Source organism: Rutilus rutilus (genome assembly GCF_951802725.1).
Source record: "Rutilus rutilus genome assembly, chromosome: 23".
In the NCBI taxonomy this organism is placed as follows: Eukaryota; Metazoa; Chordata; class Actinopteri; order Cypriniformes; family Leuciscidae; genus Rutilus; species Rutilus rutilus.
In genome coordinates this window covers 9285454-9298090 of record NC_140233.1, presented here as the reverse complement: position 1 = coordinate 9298090, position 12637 = coordinate 9285454, and the positions used below count along the sequence as shown (strand labels likewise).

Here is a 12637-nt window from a genome sequence, read left to right as displayed (position 1 = left end):
AGAAATGAAAATTCTGTCATCATGCATTTTCCCTCTTTTCATTCTGAACCTGTGATATTCTCTCTCCTGTCAGGCAGGATGTTCACGCTGCTCTTTTCCACACAATCAAAGTAAATGGTGACTAGGGGTTGTCAAACTCCAAAAATGGCAAAAAAAGCACCACTGTAACAGTAGTCAATTTGTATACTGTATATGTATATACAATAGCTTTATATGAGGAATTTAGGTCGATATTCACTGAAAATCATCTCCTTTTCCATAGTGCTCAATTCTTATTTTAGGGGATCTAAATATGCGCATAATAACATGCATTATGAATAATAATTATAATTTGGTGCATTGGAATTGGTTATGATGACACATGAGAACCAATGAGATTTCGGCGTAATTGGCATCAGATCTGATGTGGCATGTTTTTACGCACCTTATTTGCATATATGCAAATTTCTGTGATGATCAGCTTAACTTAAACTTTATCACTCTCTCAAAGAAATGATATACAAGAAATAAAAAAATATTTTAATGTTAATTTTAGTTTTGGTAATTTTGTTACGTGCGTTTATTAGTGTTTTCTATTTAGCTTTATTTCAGGTTTAGATTTAGTCATTTAAGTAGGCTACTTCAAATTTTTTAAGTTTAAATTTCCCTTCTAATTTCTATTTCAGCTTTATTTCAATTAACAAACGATTATTTGTAATATTTCATTTTAATTAAGTCAGATGGATCATTTTAGGATATTTGTATTGTGCTTTTTTTTCATTTTCCCACAGAAAATAGAAAGTCCAAAATGTTGACATGACATGACAATGACATGAGGATGAGTAAACGATGACAGAATTTTAAAATGAAAGTGAAATATTGCTTTAAATTCTGATTCTCAATCTCATACTATCTCATCTCACTTTCCAATATATAAAGCAGCTAAACAAATCAGAATATAAGAGCAACACCAAATAAAACGCTTGCTATGATCTATCATCAAGCTAGCATTGCATTTGTGAGATTTGCAAGCGCAAACATTTATCTGACACTTAACACATTTGATTCAGCCAAACAGCTTTACTTGTGTAACATTGTAGTGTGTAGATTTTGCCACTTGGCACAACATCAGCACGCCTCGACTTAACTCAGCCATCAACTCTACAGATACCTGTATGAGCGCTCTGCTTTTAGCTGATATCCCAAATCCTCTTAAGAAAATGAGTTGCAGCGTCAGTTTCGCGCGTACACAGAATGCTCTCTTCATCGGAGGTGCCAACTTTCTGACTTTGTGCAATACCTTGATCGAGCCTGTGGAGGAACTCACTCCAGTGTTTGCTCTTCTGCATCAGTTGTACGGTTACAGAAGCTTACATGCTCTAGGAGCTGTTAATCTCTCCGGCTACGGCACTGATCGGCTCTCAAAGCAGCTGGAAGTCGAGATCCAGACACTTTTTGCTAGTAGATCAAGGACAGGTCTTAAGGGTAGAGTAAACACAAAGATAGTTGCAGTTTAACACTTTTTTGGGGGGTCAAGCACAAAGACCACACTGCTGAAAAGGCGCTAATGAAATATCTGTAATAGCGCTAGTTGTTCTTTTGCATAGGGCTGCACAATATTGAAAAAAAAAAAAAAATGAAATCGCTATATTAATTTTTTTCTGCAATATATTGTGAAATACAGGAATTTTTACTAGATGACTTGAATTGCTACTGTATATATTTGGAAAGAATGAATCATTCTAGAGTGAGTGGGATGATTTTGTTGGGGGAGTGTATGTGATTAGAAAATAAAAATAATAATTTGATAATGTTTTTCAATGGCAAATTGATTTTAGGGCTGAACCATTTAGGAAAAGCTTCACTGTAATACAAATATTGGTTGAAGTTGTAAATAAAATAAAAAAATATATATATATATATTTACGGTTTACAAGAAAATACTACTCAAGTCTTTTTACTCAATTTCATAATTAATTCAATGTGTTACTTGCCATTTCGTCATAATTTCCACCAATACGCTATTATTTTGGAGAAATCTGATCCTTAACCATCAGTTATGGGCAGTTATTTCTGTTTAAAAGCAATCAAAAGCACCAGCATACTCTAAAAAAAATTAAATATCAGTAAAAATAGGGCACAATGTACTGTATTAATTCAACGGAATTTTCCGTATTTATTTTTTACAGGTGGTTTACCTGTATTTTTACCTGTAATTGTAGTAACCTGTTTTTTTTACCAGTACTTTTTCAGCTATTTTACGGATTTTTTATTTTTTATAATTTTTTCAACATGATTTTAAAATAATTATTGTGATTTTATTGTGATTTTTATTAAATAAAAAATATTAAACAAAATGAGAAATATTGTAATAACACTATTGTATTGTAAAATAATTGTGAGTAAAAAAAGCAGTAAAAAATTTACTGTAAAATTACAATACCAATATTTACATATATTTACAATTTAATTAATTCATTTTCAAATGGTAACCCATCAAGCTTTTATTTTGAAGGGTTGCCAGCTAATAAACATTTGGTTGCTGGTTTCACAGTAGTTGAGCCAAACTGTTCTGAGACACTTTAAGTGTGTAAATGCCATAATTCGCTCTGAAACCTGTAGCGCATATATTTATTTCATTACACCGCAGACTCGCACTAAGCCATATCATGATATCGATTTTACTGTGATATATAATGCAGCTCTACTTTTTGCAGTAAGTGATTTATAAAACTATGCAAAATTTGCAGTGATAAAGACTGGTTGTGACTGCAGGTTAATATGTTGTGTGTAAGCGCACATGCAGCAGTTAGCCTGTTGCTAGCATGCCGTGCGCATCGTTCACTCTGCTCTACTGCCCTGATCAATAGCCTCATTTTCTCCAGGTCTTGCTTTGCACTACTGAAGGTTAAGAGGTCTGGAATGGTATTGATCAGGGTATTCACACACCATCTGTCACGGCCATTAACGTGATGATATGTCATTGGAAAAAGCCCCTTTTTTTCATGCTGATTTGGAAACTTTTCACAATTTAGGAAAAGCGAGGGAACGAATTATTATACAATGCACATGATTTAGTAAAACGAGGGAGCGAATTATATTGTGCACACTATTTAGTAAAGCTAGTGTACAAATTATGTTGTGCGCACGATTTAGTAAAAAGGAGGGAACAAATAATTTTATTGTGAACTTTTCAAAGTTCTTCATAGTTATATATATTTCTTAACGTTCCTCATTTTACAGCCCACATTGGTCTTTTGGCACTCACACTTGCAAATCTACAAACTGCCATGTAATTCTAGCAATTTAGAGCACTTCTAGTTAGCATTTAGGACAGCATGCGTGATATTCTATTAATTACAGTTACAGCACCCTTAATAAAATAAATCTGAATGTAGATTAATTACAGTCTCAAACCCTCACAGCGTGAATGTGATTGGACCAAATTGAAAACGTCTGGGGTGCTTTCTTGTAATTCTTTTTTAATATTCTTTAATGATCAGCATGTTCTATCAGTACATTAACAGCCGAATGTGTGCCAAAATCTAATGATATCAATTTAGCTCAGGATAAAAGAAAGACGGGGTGGAAAACCATTCCAAAATTTGATTCATGGTCATGGTCTAGACCCAACTCTACCCCTCGAGGTCCACTTTCCCTAATAAAACCCCCGGACAAGCTAATCAAAAACTTGCAAAAGTGGATAAGTGCACTTGCTTAGATCGTTAAAATAGGGCCCAGAGAGCTTGTCTTTGCAATCTTTCATCAAAATATAACAATTTGTTCTGCCTCTGAAACGACTTTTTCTTTTTTGGTGACATCACCGATTCCTCGTACTTTTCAGCCCCGCCCCTTTAACCTTCTGTCTCCGTTCTGGAAAGTAACACCCACTTTTTATTATACAATGATGGATGAAATAGTCCCGCCCTACTTTTTTCCCCTCATCAAATATCCAGTTTCACTCAGAAATGCATCAGATTAAAGTAAAGTTGTTTTCAAGCTTTATTATACAAAAATAGATATCATACAGCATCTTTAAATGGAAGTCAAGGTACCCACTGAGCTGAAATATGATTAATGGTTGGCCTTACTTCCTTCTTCTCTCTCAATCTCACACTCTCTCTCCTCTACCTTTACATGATGCCTCATTATGTCTCCCGTAGGGTCATCGTTATTTTTCCTCGTTGTGGGACCTTCTGCTCAGACACGGATAGATTTACCATTCAAAGAAGACAAATGGACCAAACAACCTTGCTGGTTTCAGCTTCTCTCTGCATTCGTTTCCAGTGTGTCCGCTGGGCCATTGATTTAGGCCATTGGCATTTATGCTTTTTTTTTGCTCTTTTTTTTTTTTTCGAGGGTGATGCATCCTGACCCTACGGGTTCAAATCAAAGCAGAGGTGCACCCCAGGGACTAAAGGATGGACCTTGCTTGCACTGAACAACAAAGCGCGAAAGAAAGAGAAGGAAAACAAGACAACAGAGGTGATCAAACAAGTTGACCGAAGACCTACGCTGGAAGCAACGCAAATACGCTGCTGAATTTGCACTCTCACAAAACACTGTTGTGTTTTGATCTACTCACAGCAGCAGTTTAAAGATAAAAGGGCTCCAAAGTGGAGTGCATCAAAACCAGCCTCAGGAGCATGATGGGAAACATATTTATAGATTGTTTGGTCAGGGTTGATGCTGCCGGTAGCAGGCAAAGGATGTGTGGGCAGGGAAGGTGGATTGTGGGATACAGACTGGCAATCTGTGCTTCACAACTCCGCTGCATATTTGTTTTGATTCCTTCAACATGGAGCATATGTTTATCTTTTATTCAGAGTTGGTGTTAAAGGGTCTGATCTTCTTAGATTAAAGAGTTCATTGTGCTATGAATAATAGGCATAGGCGTCGATTTCGGGGGGGACGGGGGGGACGCGTACCCACCAGATTTCGTCATGAGTCATTTTGTACCCACCACTTTTAACTTCCGTCCATATTAATTTGACTTTTGGTTCAATTTTTTAGACCGTTTTCAGTGGTTATGAGGAGCAATATGAGAGAGAAATTTGGTAATCATTGTCTGACCCAACAAAAAAACATTATAATATTCATTTTATTTTATTTTTCGTGTTCGCATTTATGAGTGAAAAAACAACGTGTCAGTTCTCGGGTACGGACGTGAGCGCTCTGAAAGCGGCACTAAAAGACTGCTTTAAAACTTTCACAGAGACCTCAAAGAGAACAGCTGCCTTTCTTTAAATTGAATTTCGTTTTGTATTAATTATATCTTAATTTTAATCAATGTTTCATGAACCAATTGCCTGGATTTAATAAATAAGAAGTAAATATAGCAGAATCACGACATGGAGGCGCCGGCGAGTGAACTGGAGTTCGTCTCATAAATGAACCGAAACTCAGCGTATAATGCACATTCACATTCACAGCGTATTTAGACACATTTAGACGCATTCATAATCATTACTTTTACCGGTTCTTTGTGGCAAGCTTTATGCGTGCGGTCGTGCGCTTGAGTGCGGCTATATTACGTAAATGCTCATTATCCTGTAGGCTATATAAGTAATTCAATTAATATAAAGGGGCGATTTGTCCACGAATGACTTAAATGAACAACTAGCCTACTAGTCGACTAGAAAAAAAAACTTTTAGTCGGAAGCAGCCCTTATTCCACATATTTTCGAACCAGGCAACAGGACATCTGTGTTGAGCGAGCGACCCTGCGGAATGAACGAGCGGAGCGGAATATTCAGAAATGCGCTCTCCACTCACGAGCTCTGATCGGTACAAACCCGAACCTCACTGTCTGCTGAACTTGCGCAGAAACATCAAAATATAACCAGCTTTTTAAAATGGTTTTTAAAACTAAACACTATTTTAGCACAAATTATGAGCTTATTGGCAATTTTTTATGATTATTGACTAAATTAAAATATAGTAAAAGTATTTTTTTTTTTTTTTTTTTTTCGTTTTGGGTGGGCCTGTTGAAAAGCACGGCCCGTGCCTGAGCTACAGGACATCGTCTTTCAAAACATAACCTGCGCGAAAGAGAGAAAAAAAAATGAATGCGTCATTGTACCCAGCACTTCTGAAAATGCACTTCCGAATGCGTCTCTGTCCCCAGCACATTTCAAACCAAACTGGTTTGGTAATAGTAACCATGATAATAGGCTACTGTAGCTTTAAGAACATAAAACTCGGTCAAAGTTCAGAATGTGCATATATGTATATTGTCTGTCTGTCTGTCTATCTATCTATTTATCGGCCTGTGCCTGTCCATCCATCCATCAACCTGTGTCTATCTATCAATCTATATATCCATCCATCCATCCTAATAAGTGAACACTTCTTAAAATTCTTAGCCCAAGCTTTTCTTGGCTTTTAAATGATCACAAGGCTGTTCGGGTTTTCATTTTCCCCCGCAACATCCTTGTCTAATGTATGCATATTTAAATATGTATGCCAGCTATACTAATTATAGCTAGCATATATTTTCCTCCTGCCAGGAAGACATGTGGCTACCTCACACGAGGTGGAAAAAAACTAAAAAGATGATCTAGAGCTCTGTCAGGGGAGAGAGAGATTGGTGATTGGACTGTGGCGCTGATGATGGCGATTAAGAGTCTAAGCATTAACAGGAGCTTAAATATGGAGTCACTTTTTTAGCATAAAAGGCTGCAAAACATGTGAAGTGAAGTCTGGAGTCGATCAAACAAACACAACAGACAAGCTCACAAAATATATAACAGACTCGAGCTGCTTTGTTTACTGCATGCTTATGGTATCAGTTGGCTTGGAGGATCTGGACAGTTGAAATGAAATTGAAATCTCTGACTAAAATCTATTCGGCCAGGGAGAGATTGTTTGACTGCCACGTTTAAAGTTTAAATTTGAAATATCTCATATCTCATTGTAGCTGCTGGTAAAAAAGAACTTTATTTTCAGGTAGACTGGTAAAAACCAGTTCACTCTAACTCCTGGAAATGGCATTATTCCATCCAATCAAATTAGAGCTTGCAAGTTTGAGAAAGTGGATTCTGTTTTTATTATTTATATGCATTAGATTGTCAATGGTTGGATTGTAGGTTGTCTCTGAACATCTGAGGCTTATAGTTAAACCAATTCAACAATCTTGTGTGTTTATTAATATGAGGAACTGCTCTCTGAAGACTGCAGATAGATACAGTTCTCATGGGAGATTCAGCCTTGCCGTTCTTATGTGTGCAATTTTGTATCATGCGTCTCTTTTCTCCATATTATTAGTCAAAGTCTCTCTCTGTATTATATAAGACTTCCTGAAAAGCATGTTGTATAGCTCATGTCACGCCCCCTCATTTTCTGGGACAGAAGGAAACGAGCATTAGTGCAGATGAGTACATATTGTATTGTATTGTATTGCGCAGACAAAAAAGCCTGCAGAAGAGCATCATGCATTATATTTATTTTCATTTAAGTTTGTTTGCATATTAATAATCATAGTAGTCGTTTGTGTGTGTGTTTGAGGCCAGACGCTCAATTGCCTGTAATTCATATTGATCGAAGGATTTTAAATATAATAATCATATTGATCATACTGATGTGCAGTCAATTTGAGTTTGCTTGAATATGCACTGCTGCTGGGTTTAACTACAATCATTTATTTGGAGCGGTTACATTTTAAAGTGATGTAAACTATGTAAACTGACATGCGCCAAGCTCCATTTTGAAATTTCCTCTCAGAAATGTTTCAGAATTGAAGGTGATCAGAAACTAACAACATAAATGGTTAAGCTATTGCACATATTCCAAATCCTGTTATGGTGCTTTTATTGTACTTTTATGCTGCTTTTCATGGACTGTAAAATATATAGTTTTGTGCATTTATCATATTTATGCTGAATATCCAATGCAGTAATTTGCAGGGCTTGCAGCACAGATCAAATCCACTATTTACATAGAAATGGTGTATAGTCTATACAGCATTTAATGCAATTACATCAATGATAACAATGTAATTAATTACACCCAACACTGCATTTAACCACGTATTACTGTCTTTGTAAATGTACAATTTCATACCATTTCCTATTTACATGCAATGCAGGGATTCCCCAACTTTTGTTTGCTCATAAATTGAAAAACCTCATCATAAAAACCCATTGGAAAATCTCAAGGGAACCAGTGGTGAATTAGTCTTCCAGGTCTTGACATCATCCCTGCACACTCCATTTAACAGAATGATCATTTTTAGATGAACCGTCCCTTTAATTTGCGGTAGCAAATGCGCTTTTCATTGGGTTTCCCACATTGTAAATGAGAGTTAAACATCAGGTCAGCAAAATAACTCTGCAAACTATACAGGAAAAAAATAAGTACACTTACCAAAACCACTTAGACATGAGAAACTTGAGGGTCAAACAAAAATGCTTCTGCTTGTTTAGCAACTGTGGCGTCTGAGTCATCTCCTCTGTTCAGGAAACTGTGAAAACATTTTAGCTGGTCATTGTGAACGAAACCAAGTGAGAATATCTGATGTTAGTATTTATAAAAAGCGCATAGTATTCTGAACCGTGTGAATTAAGTCAGCAGAAAACAGGTACACTCGTAAAAATAAGCGTTCCAAAAGGGTTTTTGGTTCCTCAAAAAAAAAAAAAAAAGGCCATTTTAATAATATAAAGAACCTTTTGTGTGTTGGAAAGGTTCCATGGATACAAAAAGGTTCTTCATGGAACCATCAATGCCAGTAAAGCACTTTATTTTTAAGTGTTTCATATGTTTTTAAACTAAGGCTTCCCGCAGTTCCCTTTTAGAACATTTGGAGCCTGAGAAACCGACAGCATCCAAGTGGTTTGTAATTGTAACGTGGCTGTTCTTCTCTTTTGTGTGCGCAGGGCGAAGCCAGCTAGCGAAACCGAGCGTGAAGATGTCCAGAAACTGCTGGCACTGTGGAAGACTTGGCAGGTGAGTGTACAGGAACAGGTTGTGAGGAACACACTTTGGCTGATTTGAGATCAGGCACTGAGCCTCGTCTGAAGATGGGATCTTGTGTGACATACACAAGCTGATGGAGGAACTGCGAGCACTGTCTCGTTGGAGAGGAAGATGGAAGAGATCAAACAAGACTGTTTTACAGTTAGTTCATGTGTCTGTCGTTTAGTTTTTTTAATACTCCCAGACAAACAATAGGTGTTTCTCAATGTCAAGGATACTTCCTTGGCAGGACTGGTCCTTCCAAGTCACTTCCTTCAGAGGCTAGGCGAGGCTCCTCTTTAGCATTTGGAAAACACGTAAATGGAACAGGCTAGCAAGTGCACGTCAGTGCGTCATTACGTCAGTGAAAATGAAAAACAGAGCGTTGCTATGGACGCAGTTCTGTTCACTCAGGCAATATAATCGTTTTTAAATCAATAAACTCCTTTTTAATCATATTGATTATTTGACTGGTAAGTGTGTTTAAACAGTGCGGGTCAATTTGACACATAACATAATGGATGTAATTATTTTTTAAAACAAATGTTTGGTAACGTAAATATATTTACATTTTTGAAAGCATATTGATCCGTTAACGCTCCGACTCCATTAACGTCCAACATTTTGAATTTTTTGAACAAGATAGCAAAGCTGCGCGCATAGGATTGTGGGTGATTTGAGAGCGCGAAGAGCGCGAAGGCTACACATATGCATCCTTTCCTGTATATGGGATATTTTTCGAACGAAGGACTCAGTCCTTGGTGGAAATTCCGAGGATCCTCGACATTGGAACAGTCCTTCGACGGATGTCGATGACGTAGCATCCTCGAAATTCTGGCTTTCGAGGATCCTTCCTTGACATTGAGAAACGCCTAGAATATTTTTAATTAATCCTCCCGCTAATCGTAAAGCCCCAGTTTCACAGACGAGGTTTCACAAGTCATCATTTACTCGTGTTTCAAACCTGTATGAATTTCTTTCTTCTGTTGAACATAAAGGAAGACATTTTGAAGAATGGCAGTAACCAAACAGTGGATGGACCCCATTGACTTCTATGGTAGGAAAAAAATAATAATACTATGGAAGTCAATGGGGCCCATCAACTGTTTGGTTACCGACATTCTTCAAAATATCTTCTTTTGGTTTCAGCGGAAGAAAGAAATTCATACAGGTTTGAAACAACTTGAGGGTGAATAAATGCTGACAGAATTTTCATTTTTAAGTGAACTAATCCTTTAAGCCTAGTCCCAGACTAAAATACATATTTGAGCTGTTTTAACTGAAAGCAACTTGCACCGACATTTCTTAAAATATGTCAGTGCCACTGTTTTGTCTCAAGATGCACACTAGTACTGTTTTTATAAAGGCACATTTATAAAAGCTACTTAAATGTCCTAATTGAACTAAGGCCTAATCCTGGCTTAATCTAAACCCGGTTTGTGAAACCAGGCCAATATGTTGTAGTTTAACAGGCCTTTCACACATTTACTTTTGTTCATTTTGTAAACATTTTCTACATCACATTTTGATTTGACAAACTTTTTTTAGTACTCAACGCAGTCTGATTTTTTGTTTTACCAATCGTGTGCTGAAATCACCAAATTAGACCACTGTAGTTTGCGAAGCTACGCCGTTTTCACCAGCATCATTTCAGAACGTAATCAGCAGTGAAATTGCTCGTATCCTGTGGAATTGTTTTTGTGGAATATTTAAGCAGATTTTCCTATGCAATAGATTGTAAGGGCTTGCAGAACAGAGCAAATCAACAACACACGACGAAAAAAAAAGAAAAAAAAGTTTGGTGAGAGATATTTTTGAAAACACTGTCAACCAAACATTTGAGATTTCCTTTAATAGTAAATTATATGCATGCAATTCTGCATTAATATCAATTATTTTCTATTCATCAAAGAATCCTGGAAAAAGAAATGTCGCACGGTTTCCACAAAAAATATTAATTCGCACAACTGTTTTCAAAATTGATAAAGAAGAAGTGTTTCTTGAGCAGCAAATCAGCATATTAGAATGATTTATGAAGGATCATGTGACACTGAAGACTGGAGTTATGATGCTGAAAATTCAACTTTGCATCACAGGAATAAATTACATTTTAAAATATATTAAAATAGAAATATATTGTAAATTGTAAGAATATTTCACAATTTTACTTTTTTTGTACGGTATTGTTTGCTCATATAAATGCAGCCATTGAACATAAAAGTCGAACAAAACAAGTCAAAACATAACAAAATCTTACCGACCCCAGTAGTGTGTGTGTGTACTTATGCACATTTTACCATCAAAAATATCATTTAAAGTAAAAAAAAAAAAAAAAAAGAGAACAAATTTATTTCAAAGTAAATAAATAGATCTAAAAACCTTTTTGGACGTAGATTGACGTACGGTATGTGTAGTCAAACCTCACACACCTATCCACACTCATGTTCACCCTCCTGTAATATTATTTTTTCTTTGGATGGGGGAGCTGTGGGTGAGTTATGGGTCTGTCCTAAATGTACCCCGGCTGTGCTGTTCCCCTGAGAGGGGAGCCTGGGTCAGCTGATTAAAAAGATAATGAGTTGAAGTGATAGATTTATGTTTTTTTCTGCAATATGTGGCCTTTTGCCGTCTCCCGTAGGAGGCGGTAACTGTATAAATAACAGATGGTGACATTGGAAAGCAACTGCTCCCTTGCCTTAGTTGTCTCAGCCTTTTCTGTGGCTTTGTTAAATTAAACACCACAGTGATTAGGGCCCACAACATCCGAAGCATCAAACACAACGCTGCCTCCTTCAGAAAGTCTGTCCTGACTCATGCATATTGACATTTGATCAGGACAAATTTGAATGGTTGAGTCTGCTCGTTTGTACATGTGACAAATGCTTACATAACATACATTAGGTTCGTTTTGATGGATTGTATGAATGATAAAAGCTGGTCCGAAGTACAAAGGGGTTTGAATATGACAGTACGGCTGCAAGATATATCGAAATTATTTAAAAATTGATGTACATAGAAGCAATTAAAACAATTAAAAATAATTACAAAGAAATGGCAAGTAACATGAAATAAGCGTGTCATTTTGATGTATTTTTTTGTAAAAACCTAGTTCGATAATTGGTTTTATTTACAACATACTTTTTGTGTGTGTGTGTGTGTGTGTGTGTGTGTGTGTGTGTGTGTGTGTGTGTGTGTGTGTGTGTGTGTGTGTGTGTGTGTGTCTTATTTGAAGGTTATAGACAGGGTTATTATCATTAACTATTAAAACAAAATAGTAACATTTCTGTTAATTGAAATGAAGCTGAAATAAAATATAATTAGTTTAAAAAAAAAATCAATGTTTCCTTGGCAATAAACTAAAATAAGTTTAAAATGATTAATTGAAAAAAATAAAAAAATAAAAAAAAATGCTATATAAAAAAAAATATATATATATATATTGACAAAAGCCAATAAAAAATTACTAAAATGATTCATCATTTATTAAACTAATATAATTAATTATTAAACTAAAATTAACATGAAAACTAAAAATATTTAAAATAACTGCAAACTATTAATAAAGCTAAAATAAAAACTAAAATAACACCTGCAGCCTTCGTCCCCATTCACTTTCATTGTATGGAAAGGCAACTGGGACATTTCGCAAAACATCATCTTCAGTGTTCGACTGAAAAAAGTGTTTTGAAAGGCATGAAGAGTACAC

General features: G+C 36.0%; 1 protein-coding gene across 6 annotated transcripts in view; it reads left to right on the top strand.

Moving 5' to 3' along the window:
* Positions 1-12637, top strand: part of lrrc4ca (leucine rich repeat containing 4C-a) — a 72106-nt gene that overhangs the window by 41315 nt on the left and 18154 nt on the right. For 3 of the 6 annotated variants that reach the window (XM_084397822.1, XM_084397821.1, XM_084397823.1), the window contains one exon: positions 8853-8922. The gene's annotated coding sequence lies outside the window, so the exon portion shown is untranslated. Of the gene's footprint in view, positions 1-4451; positions 4465-8852; positions 9148-9807; positions 10710-12637 lie in introns of those variants that run through there. The other 3 variants (XR_014626065.1, XR_014626066.1, XM_084397820.1) reach the window with 2 other exon arrangements.